At 37.2% G+C, this 13737-nt stretch overlaps 1 protein-coding gene across 11 annotated transcripts in view; it reads left to right on the top strand.

Moving 5' to 3' along the window:
• PKNOX1 (PBX/knotted 1 homeobox 1) overlaps positions 1–13737 on the top strand; it is a 141719-nt gene that overhangs the window by 30902 nt on the left and 97080 nt on the right. Inside the window, exon 1 of one of the 11 annotated variants that reach the window (XM_056797088.1) lies at positions 8505–9508. The exons of 9 other annotated variants lie outside the window; for them this stretch is intronic. The gene's annotated coding sequence lies outside the window, so the exon portion shown is untranslated. Of the gene's footprint in view, positions 1–8504; positions 9509–13737 lie in introns of those variants that run through there. One more of the 11 variants, XM_056797089.1, reaches the window with a different exon arrangement.

A 13737-nucleotide genomic window follows, 5' to 3' on the forward strand; every position in this document is an offset into this window, starting at 1 on the left:
GAAAACAACGAGTACATATAAAGGCGTATACCAAAAAATGTGCAAAGTAATATAGGGGGAAGATACTGGCAGCAGGCAGTGTAAAGGCAGATTTCCTCTGAGAAGGGGCATTTGAGCTAAACGCTTTTTGGGGGAATTATCGAGCATTTGTTTATTCTCGTCTCCCATCTGACCCCGCTGTGGGATGTGGGGAAGATATGTACCAAACCCTTAAAACAAGTATAGTTGTGCCCAAACAAATTCCCATATTGCCGATACCAAGAATGTCCATGTCATTCTGCTTCCAAGATCATCACTTCTCTCATGAGACATGTCATTGCTGACCCTCAGGCATGAAGGGACAGATATGTATTAAACACCTATTAGGTGCCAGGTTCTGGGCTAAGTAAGGCCTGGATAGAAACAAAGAGGACAAAAGACCGATTCTGCTCTTAAAGGAGCTACAGGCGACTAGAGGAAACAATATACAAACAACTATGTACAGCTAATATATGTCTATTAAAGTTTAACTTTGGATAGTTTGAATTTAAGGTCCTCATGGGACCTCTTGTTCAAAATGTCTAAGAGGCAATACTAGAGATGGGGAGAAAAGTTAGGGCTGGATAAGTAGACCTAAGACTCATCAGCATAGAGATGATTACTGAATGTGTGGAGCTGATGAAATCACCAAGTAGTACAGAGGGTAAGGAGAAGAGAGCACACGCCAGAGCCTTGGGTAGGGCAGCCAGGCCTAATGAGTGGAACCTCCATGAGAAGTGGACAGATAGGTAAGATGAGAACCTGGAGAGAAGAGGGTCCCAAAAACCTAGCGACGAGGACGACCAGTACTGTCAAAGGCTTCAGAAATGTCAACAAAGTTAAGAGTGAAGAGAAGACCTCAGATTTAGCAATTTGGAAATCTATTGGCAATTCAGAGAGAGCAGTTTTGGTTTAATGATGAAGTAGTGAGCCAGGAGTGGAGGTATCTTCATATGAAGTTTAATTACATAAAGAAGGAGAGATATGAGACAGTCGTCAGCTGGGAAGGATGAATCAAGTGAAAATATTGAGGTGAATCCTGAGAGTTGTTTTGGTCTGCATTTCTCTTATTAGTGATTTGTATCATTTTTTATGTGGTTGTAAAATAATTTGCCCTTTTGAGAACTTGTTTGTTCATATCCTTTGACCTTTTATCTATTGGGGAATGACTATTAGTTTTATATGTGTCTATTTATTAATTATTGATATATCTTGGATATTAAACTCTTTTTTCAAAATTTATTTAATGTAGAATATTTCCCCTTGGTTACATGATTCATATTCTTTCTCTCCTCTCCTCCCTCCTCTCTCCAGTAGCCAACATGCAATTCCCGCTGGGTTTTACATGTATCATTGATCAAGACCTATTTCCATGTTATTAATGTTTGCAATAGAGCGATCATTTAGAGTCTATGTCCCCAATCATATCCCCAGTGAATCATGTGATCAAGCCACTGTTTTTCTTCTGTGTTTTTACTCCCACAGTTCTTTCTCTGATACCAAACTCTTAACAGAGAAATGTTATACAAAGATTTTATTCCATTAAGACCTTTAGTTTAGATGCATTGATGTTATCTATGGAGAAGCATTTCAGTTTCAAATTCCTTCTGCTGTAAACTCAGTACTATGTTTTTTCAGATACTTTACATCAACCTTTTGGTTTTTTTAAAACCCTTACCTTCCATCTTAGAATCAGTACAATGGGAATTAAGTGACTTGTCCAGGGTCACACAGCTGGGAAGTGTCTGAATCCACATTTGAACCCAGGACCTCCCGTCTCTAGGTTTGGCTCTCAATCCACTGAGCCCCCCCCTCCCCCCAATCTTTTTTTATGGTAATCCTGTTGCCAAGAATAATCTTCCCCTCACACCTGGTCCTTTCTTCTCATTTGATACCCCTTTTCTCTCCTGTTTTAATCTGTTTATATATTTTTTCCACTTTGTCTCTCTTCTACCTCTCTTCACCCCCCTTCCTTCCTTTTCTTTCAGGTGCCCCCCCCCCCCCACTCTTGTTCTAGGCGCCTACAGAGGTCACCTCCCCTTACTGCCAGCCTTCAGTTTGACTTTCTTGACCTTCCTACTCCCTTCCCCTGTTGGTTTGTTTTTAAACCTCCACCTTCTGTCTTCTAATCAATACTAAGCAAAGGTTCTGCCAGTGTGAATGTTTGGATGACTCCCTTTACCTTTACTTTTGAGAAACCCCAGTACTAGGCACACCTGCCTTGTTGAAGAGTAAAGTACCTGCTTGTTTGGGAAGCCTTCTCTGTCGGTGAACGTTTCTCCTCCCAAGTGTGACCTTTGCCTTTCATTTGTGCCATCGCTGTGGACTGCCCCGAGCTCTACACCCCTGTTTGTGGTTAGTCTCTAGGATTTCCAAAAGGGTATAAAGCGACTCTTAGGGGCAGGGTTGGCAGCAAGGTCTGTGTCTTCTCCCAGGGACGGGATTCCCAGTCTGGTTCTGAGTGGTGGCTAAAAATGGTGAGCCTGTCCCTCTTTTCCTGATCAAAGAGTGGGTTTTCTAACCACTTGGACGTTCTGTATTTATTTCCAAGTGTTCAGTTCCAAGGCAGAAGAGCCGTAAGATCTAGGCAGTGGGGGTTAAGTGACTTGCCCAGGGTCACACTCAGACACACAGGACTTTTTGACTTCTCTAAGACAAGAGTTGAATTCAGGTCCTCCCTTCTCTAGGCCTGGCACTCTATCCATTGAGCCACCTGGCTTAGTCCCACAAACACATACCAATTGACCTCCTGTAAAGATTAAAATTAAAATTCAACACTCCAAGTATTATTTTAATACCATTTATTAAAATCCACTTAGAGCAGAGAGAAATAAAAAACAACCAGAGAAATTAAAAAAAAAAAGAGAAAATCCCAAAGCTCCTCCCTCCTTCCTGCTGATACCAGCCCAGAGACCCTGGGCAGAAACAGAAACTCAAAACTCCATCCACATGAGACACACAAACAGGGAAAGGGGATTGTGGGAAATGTAGTCTGTAGGGTTCAAGATTCTAAATCAATACCAATCTCCCCAATGGATCATGAAAACATAGCTAACTTATAATTTGAACCAGAGGTATATACAAAGATTAGTTTTTAAAGGGAAATTACAATAATTTGGGGATAAGAGGAAAATAAATGGGAAAAGGAACAAGACCAATAATAGGTGCATTGACAAAAAGCCTAGGGATGCAGGTAGGAATTACACCGGGATACATGGTCAAGCCATAAGGCATATGAATCAAGTATCAAAAAAATCAAGGAATCAAAGAAATTAAAATAAAAAAAATGACTTCAGAGTCAGATAAAAATACATAAAAAAAACTTGAAGGAAAAAAAATTCTGGGAAGAAGGAAAAAAAAGAAAAAACACAACTCACAACCAGTAGCAGTTCGAGGGCAGTGAGGGAGGAGTGGGCCTGCGCTTGGGGGTGGGGTTTGATCAAGCTGCGACCAATCAGGCTGATTGGGCTGCTCCCCAGGCTGTGGGTGGGGAGCGGATTCCCCACTAAGTCCCCTAAGTGAAGGCAGCTGGGTCAGTAGGAGAGCAGCAGGCAAGCCTGGGTGTAAAATACTCACAGCTGCTAGAGGCTGGGAAGGTGGAAGGAGAGCTAGAGGAATGAGCCACAGCTGGGTGCCTGGAGCGGGGATTTGAAAACTCCCAGCAGAAAAGCAGCTTTTGGTTGCAAACCACTGGCACTTTTAAACCGCAGGGTTGCTTGGCTGCAGCTAGGCTGGCAGCTTGAAAAAAAAAATTAGCTCTGAGTTATAAAGTCCCTTCATAGAGTTGCCGAAAATATAAAGATTAAAATTAATATTCAATACTCCAAGTATTTTAATACCATTTATTAAAATCCACTTAGAGCCGAGAGAAATTAAAAGCAACCAGAGAAATAAAAAAAACAGAAAAGCCAAAAGCTCCTCCCTCCTTCCCGTTGATACCAGCCCCAGAGACCTTGTGGGTGGAAAACTCCATCCACTTAAGGAGACGCACAAACAGAAAAGGAAAAGGGGATTGTGGGAAATGTAGTCTCTAGGGTTCAAGATTCTAAATCAATATACTAGGGGGGGGGTATTGCCAGGTTCTGTCCATTATACACAGTCTTCCTCTTTGCTAATACTACTGTTACTAGGTTTCTGCCTGCTTATATTCTGTCTCCTTATATACATTTTAGGAAGAAGTCTTTTACTGGTCTCTTTGTTGTCACTTTGTTGCTGTTACTGCCTTTGAGTACCGTATTTATTCATTTCACTTACATTTCTGTTGTCTGAGTCATTCAAGAGGTAAACAATGTATTAGTTTTGGTTGTCTTTCACTTCTGTGTATATTGTCTCTTTTGTTTCTTGCAGATTTAAGATTTTTCTATTCTGTTCATTATTGTTGCTTTATATTACATAAATTCTGCTCTCATAATTCTCATTTCTTTTGTATAAGTATTCAGTTTTGTTCTCAAATTCATCAAGTTCTTCTGGCTCATCAAGTATTCAATAATTTCCCCTTATTCAATATTTACTAATAGATTACTGAACTTATTTGCTAGAAGTGAAGGCCATATTTCCTAGTTATCTGTTCTATACTTAAGGACTTTGAGTTTTCTTTTTCCTGAAATCTTTAGTACTTTCTATCTTCTCCTCCCTTTATTTTCCTTATCACTCACTTCCTGACTCCCTCCCCTCTAATTATGGCTTCCTTGGGGTCAGAGTTCAAAGTATCTTAGCCTTCTCCCCCACTGGGTCCAGCTGAATTTTTTTCCGATTGAGTCAGAACTGGTCCCAGTAAATGCTATGCTTTTTCTCTCAGGTTAGGTAGAGTGCTGCACAGTTCCACATCCATTCTGTCTTCTCCTGGTGACCTGTCCCTTGATTCCTTAGTTATTTGGTCTGCCACCAACAGTTTGGTCCTTTGCAGCACGGATGCTTTGAGTTTGTGGCCCTTTAGAAGCGCTGTGGCCAAGCTGGCTCCTGAGACCCAAGCAAACGTTTGTAGCCTGGAGAAAGGGTACGGGGGTGGGGTGGGGGTGGATTTTTATTTCTTGCTTGTGTTGTGTCTTGAGTCTGCTACTGCAGCCCCACTGCTCGTATTATGGAATGGGAGGGGCAGGTGGGATTGAGCTCAGGGTCAATGCATGTCAGCTCTTGATTTTGGGCTTGTTTGTTTTTAAACTTCTTTTGGATTCCAAGTGGCTTAGACTATGGACATGGCTGAAGTCGTTTTATTTTTGGACCATAATTTCTGTTTTTGGAGAAGTCTGAGAGGTCATGGAGATCAGAGGAAGTGTCTAGGCTGACATTTTGTTGCTTGCATGACCTGGAACTCTGATGATTCATAAATTATCTCTCAATCTTTTTTTTCAGATCATTTGTTTTTTATTTTCCTTATAGTTTTAAAAGTTGCCATTGTGTGAATATTTCTCATCTAATGAAGTTATTAACTTTTGTTTGGACAATATGCTTGATTTTTCAATCTGCACCCAGAGTTCAATTTCCTGTCTGAAGTGGTGGGTAGAGTATTTCATCATGAGTCCTTTGGAATTGTGGTTGTTCAATGGGTTGATCAGAGTTCTAAAACACCTCACTTTCCTCATCTGTAAAACGGGGATGAAAATAGCACCTACCTCCAAGGATTATTGTGATGATTAAATGAGATAATAATTGTAAAACACTTAGCACAGTTCCTGGCACAAAGTAAATACTATACACATGTCAGTTAATATTTTAAGATGTTTCAAATTATTCTGAAGCCATTGTCTTCAAAATTTCTCACAAACCATTTCACAGTTCCACCCAACAGTTCATTAAAATGTCTCTTTTCCCACAGCCCCTCCAGCATTTGTAATTTTACTTTTTTGTAAATTTAGCCAATCTAGTCAATCTGATGAGAATGAGTTAAGTCTCTCTTCCATTTCCCCCCTAACTTTTGCATTATTTCTTCTAGGAATTCTAATTTATCTTGTGGATAAACTGAGTTTCTTTATTTTTTTAAACTACATTCAGACTTTTCTTGGAGTTGTCTTGAAGTCATTCTTTTTGGATTTTGTCTTGGGCATCCCTGGCATCTTAACATCTTTGTTTGTTTCTTTACTCATTTCTCCATCCTTATTTCCTAGATTGGGATTTTGTGTTAGTGTTAAAATTTGTTGTCCTGTTGGTGTTAAAGTGATAGTACTAGAGCTGTGATTGTTTTTTTTCTGGGGTGGGGTTGGGAGGTAGAGTAGGAATGGAGCATATAGAGGTAGCTGATTCTAAGAGTACCCTCACCTGGGTTTAGGCACAGCATCATTCTCCTTGTTTCTTCTGAGAATTATATCCTGCCACTGTGGATTTTGGGGCAGTCTGGCAGGGACTCTGCTCCTTTTCTGTAGACCACTATCTCAGATCTCCACTCTTTGGGGACAGGGATAGGAATAACCCATTTTAGGCTTTGTTTTTTCCTCTGGGACTTTATCTGAGGTTCTTTCTCATGGATTAGTGATACAACTGTAGTCCTTGTATTCATGGCCAAGTCATGCAATGGTGAGGAGAGTTGGGCTGCACTACTTTCTCCCATTCTGTCATCTTGGCTGATTTCCTTGAGTCGATCTTTAAAGCAACCTGAAGACTGTATGATACAGAGGTGAAAAAGGGACAGCAAAGGGAGCAGGGAATAGGTCACTTTGCCTGATAAAGTACTCTAACCAAATTGTGAAGTGTTTTAAAAATCAAGAATTGGAATATATATTTCAATCTATAAGTAATTAAGAATCACTAGCCCTTGATTAGGACATTTAAATGATCATACTTAGATTTAGGAATATCATCTAGGCAGCTTTATAGAGGATGAGTATAGATTAGAGCATGTTGTTTTAACCTTTTTTGGTCATGGTCCCCTATGGCAGTCTGATGATACCTACAGATAGATCCCTTCTTGGATTGATGTTTAATAAGTGCATAAAATAAAATACATAGAATTTAAAAGTAAACTAATTATATTGGAATAGTTATAAAATATTTCAAAATTTATATTATAGCATATTTTTACATATTAATAAGATAATAAATTTGAAATATAAAGAAGTTAAAGTTAAATTTAATTTTTGAAGACCATTGTTTAGCTTAAATGAGAACATTCAACTATGGGGTGGGGTTTATATCAGTTTTTTTTTTATTTTGATGATTACAAGTAGTCTCCATGCAGATTCAGACATGTTGTTGCAAACAGTATTAAAGTTTTCATAAGTTAAGGATAGGCTTTTTTCAAGGAACACCAGAGGTTTTGAGGATTTTTTTTTAGCAAGTTTTTCTCCCAAAATCAATGAGTTCATTGCTGACTATATAAAAAACATAAGGATTTGGTTTAATTTTGTTTTCAGCAAGATAAAGATAGTTTTTAAAAGGAATTCTGAAATATTTCCAGATGTTCTCTGTTTTTTTGAAAACAGAAATCAACAAATTTTGTATCCTTATTTCGTCTTTGTAAAGCATTTCTATCTGCATTTGAAAGTTGGTAGTTAGTAAAGAAATCTTGTAATTTTTTCATTAATATTCATAATTATGACTTTAGGACTTTTAATTGAAATATTTATCTGTTTCATATGTTTAAAATATCTACTAAGTCAACCAGTGAATCAAATTCTTTCTTGAAAAAATTGTTTCAAAAATGAATTTTCAGGGTGCAGCCAGGTAGCTGGGTAGCTCAATGGATTGAGAGCCAGGCATAGAAATGTGTGAATCTTAAAACTACTCAGACTCTACTTTAAAAGATTTGATTAAGCTGTTCCCCATTTTTAACAATGGAGGTACTTGATCAGGAATGTATTGAGAACTTTTAAAATTACTCCACCCTACTCAGACAGTGCCTTAGGGGAAGATAAAGTTGCAAACTCCTGATTGAACAATGAAAAGTCCCTAACTCATACTTATAGTAAAGCTAGAACCTTAAGCTAGGTCTATTTTTAGATCTAATACAAAAAGGTGCTAAGTACCTATAAAGGTTAAGTTAGTACCTAAAAGGTCCAGCAACTTACAAAAAGGCAAGCTTAACAAAAGAGGTGTGAAGTACTCTGAAGATATATTCTAACCAGAGAAGGTGAGAACCAAAGAAAATGAGAACTAAGAATGGGCAGTCCTGGGGAAAAATGAGCATCTACTGTGATTGATAGACGTGAAAATTTAGGGAAGGTGACATAAGAGAAAATTTCTATAAAAGGAGAACTCAGTTTGGGCAATTGAATTTAGTTTAGAAGTTAGTTGGAGTTGGAGTTTGGAGGTTTGGAGCTTGCTTGAAGATGATCTTGTGGTGAGTGATAAAGACTGACTCGCTCTCCCTTAGGCTCAGGCCTAGGCCATTTTGGCCTAGATCCTTTTCTACTGCTTGGCTATTCTCTCTCTCTCTCTCTCTCTCTCTCTCTCTCTCTCTCTCTCTCTCTCTCTGTCTCTGTCTCTGTCTCTGTCTCTCTCTGTCTCTGTCTCTCTGTCTCTCTCTTCCCTTAATCCCTTCATTTATGTTAGTTAAAATCTCCATAAATCCCAGCTGACTTGGGTATTTTTCTTATTTGGGAATTTCCCACAGCATTTTGATTTTAAGTCAAAATACTAAAAATTATCTTAACAGTTTTGGCCAAACCCTTTACAGTTTGGCATTTACAATTTTTAACATTCACAGTTTTGGCAACCACATTTTGGTGGTAACAAATGGGAGGTCCTAGGTTCAAGTCTGACCTCAGATACTTCCTAGCTGTGTGACCTTAGGCAAGTCACTTAACCACCATTGCTCAATGTAAGGTGTTTTTTTTTTTTTGTTTTAAACGAATTTTCATTTTCTTTCAGAAAAGCGGAAATTCTTAGTTTGAACAAATACTTTAAGACATGTCCCCTTAAAAGTCTTCTTTGAACTTCTGTGTAGTAGAAAGTGCTTCATATTCTACTCCCATTTCTTAGCAAAATCTTAAAATGCCTGCAATGTAGAGATCTGCGTCTGATAAAGTTGATGACTTTAATGGATGTCAATAAAACTTTATTTCAAGGTTGTTGGAAGGATCTTTGTTTCTAGTGAATATCTGTGTAAAAATTAACAAGTAGCAGTGTAAGCAATTATAAGCACCTTCTTTTATCACTAACGTAGCAAAACCAGATTTAACTCCAAATATTTGCAGGAAATCCATTTGTGCAAATAATAGCAATCTTATCTTTTGTTCGATTAATTGACTTAGAATGTTTTTCCATGGTTACATGATTCATGTTCTTTCCCTCCCCTCCCCTCATTCCCTCCTATAGCCAACACCCATGTTGGTTTTCCATGTGTCATTGATCAAGACCTATTTCCATATTATTAATATCTGCACTAGAGTGATCATTTAAAGTCTACATCTCCAATCATATTCCATCGACCCATGTGATCAAGCAGTTGTTTTTCTTCTGTTTCTACCCCCACAGTTCTTTCTCTGGATATGGATAGCATCTTTCTCATGAGTCCCTCAGAAATGTCCTGGATCACTGCATTGCTGCTAGTAGAGAAGTCAGTTACATTTGATTGTGCTACAATGTATCCATCTCTGTGTACAATGTTCTCCTGGTTCTGCATCTTTCACTCTGCATCAATTCCTGGAGGTTGTTCCAGTTCATGTTGTTAGGGGTAAAAATTATGGTTGGACTGAGTATTTGAGAGTTGGTCGCCAGGGATTTAATTACTAAATTCCAATAAATTACTCAAGTAAGAATGGGTTTTATGGTAGTTTATTTATAAATAGGGGGAATAAATTAAGGAAATGAGAGAAAGAGAGAGAGATAGCTGCTCCAGCCTGGTCTGAACCTGACAGGAAGTCAGAGGCCCCAGCATAGGGTAGGGGATGGTGCAGAGGATTAAATTTAAATTAAATTTAACAGCTTTCAGCCATGAGGCCTCCTCCAAGGTGAGGGACCTCTCCAGAGGCTAGTGCCTCCAGGAAAGTCAAGGAAAGGGAGTCGGCCTTTTCACTTACCACGTGACAGTCTAAGGGGAAGCAGTCTGAGATCTCAAGCTGAGCTTCTCCACAGTCAAGTTCCACTCAGTTTTTTTTTTTTGGGGGGGGGGCAATTTTGGCACACCAAGCTCAAGTTCCAAGATGAAGACCCCTCAAAGGAAGTGACCACGGAATTTAAAGGCATTTCTTTGTGTCATTTCCTGAGCCTTACGTGTACCAATGGTGGTTTAAACGTGGCTTTGGCAGTCATTTGTTTCTGATTTGTTACTTGCCAGCACACGAGGGTCATAGACCTTCCTCCCCCACACTTAATCCTTAAGTGGGGGTATATACATTACTGGTGGCTAAAATTCTAAAGAATAAGTAGGGTGGAGTAAATCTCAATTTCACAACATGGAGTCCCTCCACTTTATTATTCCTTTGAGCACAATAGTATTCCATCACCAACATATACCACAATTTGTTCAGCCATTCCCCAATGGAAGGGCATCCTCTCATTTTCCAATTTTTGCCATCACAAAGAGTGCAGCTATGAATGTTCTTGTACAAGTCTTTTCCCTTATTATCTCTTTGGGGTACAAACCCAGCAGTGCTATGGCTGGATCAAAGGGCAGACAATAATGGGCAACCTTTTGAGCTTGGTGTGCCAAACCCCCCCTCCCCCCCAAAAAAAAAAACTGAGTTTAACTTGGGTGGGGTGTCACTTCGAGAGAAAAACAAACAAACATCCTTCTTGGCATGCGGTCCTATACTTCTCAGTCGCATATCATCGAAAATGGCTATGCGTGTCAGTGCTAACATGTGTTTCATAGGTTCGCCATCACGGTCATACACCGTCTTGCTGAGGTCACTTATCCCACGTCTATTATTCCATTGATCCTCCCATCTGTCTCTCTTAACTAGTACCATATTGTTTTGATGACCACTGCTTTATAGTACAGTATGAGATCTGGTACTGCTAGGCCCCCCTCCTTCACATTTTTCTTTCATTATTTCCCTGGATATTCTTGATCTTTTGTTCTTCCAAATGGACTTTGTTTTAGTTTTTTTTTTTCTAATTCAGTAAAGAAGTTTTTTGGTAGTTCAATGGGTATGGCACTAAATAAGTAAATTAATTTGGGTATGATTATCATTTTTATTATGTTAGCTTGTTTTCCCCATGAGCAATTAATATTTTTCCAGTTGTTTAGATCTAGTTTTAATTGTGTGGAAAGTAGTTTGTAGTTGAATTCATATAATTCTTGTTTTTGTCTTGACAGATAGAATCCTAAGTATTATATATTATCTAGGATGATTTTAAATGGAATTTCTCTTTCTAACTCTTTCTGCTGAGATATGTTGGAAATATGTAGAAATGCTGATGATTTATGTGGGTTTATTTTGTATCCTGCAACTTTCCTGAAATTGTTTATTTCCACTAGCTTTTTAGTGGATTCTCTAGGATTCTTTAAGTAGACCATCATGTCATCTGCAAAGACTGATAGCTTGGTCTCCTCATTGCCAATTTTAATACCTTCAATTTCTTTTTCTTCTCTAATTGCTACTGCTAGTGTTTCTAGTACAATGTTAAATAATAGAGGTGATAATGGGCATCCTTGTTTCACTCCTGATCTTATTGGGAAGGCTTCTTCTAAGTTATCCCCATTGCAGATGATGCTTGCTAATGGTTTTCAATTTATACTGTTTATTATTTTTAGGAAAGGCCCTTCTATTCCTATACTTTCCATTGTTTTCATTAGGAATTAGTGTTGTATTTTGTTAAAGGTTTTTTCTGCATCTATTGAGATAATCATGTGATTTTTGTTGGTTTTCTTGTTGATATGGTCAATTATGTGGCTGGTTTTCCTAATATTGAACCATCCTTGCATTCCTGGTATAAATCTTACCTGATCATAGTGAATAACCCTCCTGATCACTTGCTGGAGTCTTTTTACTTGTATTATATTTAAGATTTTTGCATCTATGTTCATTAAGGAGATTGGTCTGTAGTTTTCTTTCTCTGTTTTTGACTTGCCTGGCTTTGGAATCAGTGCCATATTTGTGTAATAAAAGGAATTTGCTAGAACTCTTTCTTTGCTTATTCTGTTAGTTTGTATAATATTGAGATTAGTTGTTCTTTGAATGTTTAATAGAATTTATTTGTGAATCCATCAGACCCTGGGGATTTTTTCTTAGGTAGTTCTTTGATGGCTTGTTCAATTTCTTTTTCTGATATGGGATTATTTAAGTATTCTGTTTCTTCTGTTAATCTAGGCAGTTTATATTTTTGTAAATATTTATCCATATCACCTATATTACTGTATTTATGGCCATATAATTAGGCAAAATCGTTTTTAATGATTATGCTAATTTCCTTTTCATTAGAGGTGAGGTCTCCTGTTTCATCTTTGATAACTTTTAATTTGGCTTTCTTCTTTCCTTTTCTTTATTAGATTAACCAGTATCTATTTTATTTGTTTTTTTTCAAAGTACCATCTTATAGTGTTATTTATTAATTCAATAATTCTTCTACTTTCAATTTTATTAATTTCTCCCTTAATTTTTAGGATTTCTAATATAGTTTTTATCTAGGGATTTTTAGTTTGTTTTCTTTCTAGATTTTCTTTTCTCTTTCTATTTTTCTGTGACCATCTTAGCCTGGAAGTCCCAGAATTTTTTCTTTTGAATAAATGTTTGCTTAGTTTAAAAAAAAAATCCCTTTTCATAATTTCAAAATGATGACATATTTTGTAGTTTTCCAAAAAAGCATCATAGTAAGAATTAAATTCTTTAATGATGTCAAGATTTACATATTGAATGAAAACAAGGAGCTAGGAATATTGAAAAATGTATGTAGCTTCATCTAGTTCATACCCAAGGACAATGGGTGAAGCTGCAAAATCCTTTATAACTTTTTTCATAAAGGGAGATAGCATATACAAATTAGAAGAAGTCGGAACATATTACCTCTCAGATTAACAGGTAGGAAAGGAATTATGAAAAGAGGGAGAGAGCATGTAAAATGAACAATTTTGTATGTATTAAAATTTTGTACAAATAAAACTAATATAGCTCAGATTAGAAGGAAGGTAGTAAATTGGGAAAAAATTTTATATATGATTTCTTGGATAGAGGTCTCATATCTAAAATGTATAGAGAACTTTGTCAAATATATAAGAATATGAAACTTTCTTCAATTGATAAATGGTCAAAATATATGAACAGAATGTTTTTGGGTCAAGAAATCAAAACCACAAAAACTACATGAAATCATTATTGTTTAGAAAAATGCAAATCAAAACAACTATGAGAGGTCATATTTATCAATCGAGTAAAATGATAAAAGGACTAAACAACAGATGTTGGAAAGAATGCAGAAGAACAGGAACACGAATAAATTGTTATTGGATCTGTGAATTGATCCAGCCATTAATTATTTTTAAAATTTTCTTATTTTTAAAATTTATTTGTTTTAAAAATCTTTTTCCATGGTTACCTGATTCATGTTCTTTCCCTTCCTTCTTTCCTCCCTCCTCCTGGAGCTGACAAGCAATTCAACTGGGTTATATATGTATTATCTCTTGATACCCATTTCCATATTATTCATTTTTGTAGTGTAGTAATCTTTTAAAACTACAACTCCAAATCATATATTCTTGTAAACAAGTGATAACTAATATATTTTTCTTCTACATTTCTATTCCCACATTTGATTGTCCCAGAGTGTATCAGTCTTTGTGTACAATGTTTTCCTGGTTCTGCTCATTTCACTCCACATCAGTTCATGGAGTTCTTTCCAGTTCCT

Source organism: Monodelphis domestica, chromosome 4 (assembly GCF_027887165.1).
Source record: "Monodelphis domestica isolate mMonDom1 chromosome 4, mMonDom1.pri, whole genome shotgun sequence".
NCBI lineage: Eukaryota > Metazoa > Chordata > Mammalia > Didelphimorphia > Didelphidae > Monodelphis > Monodelphis domestica.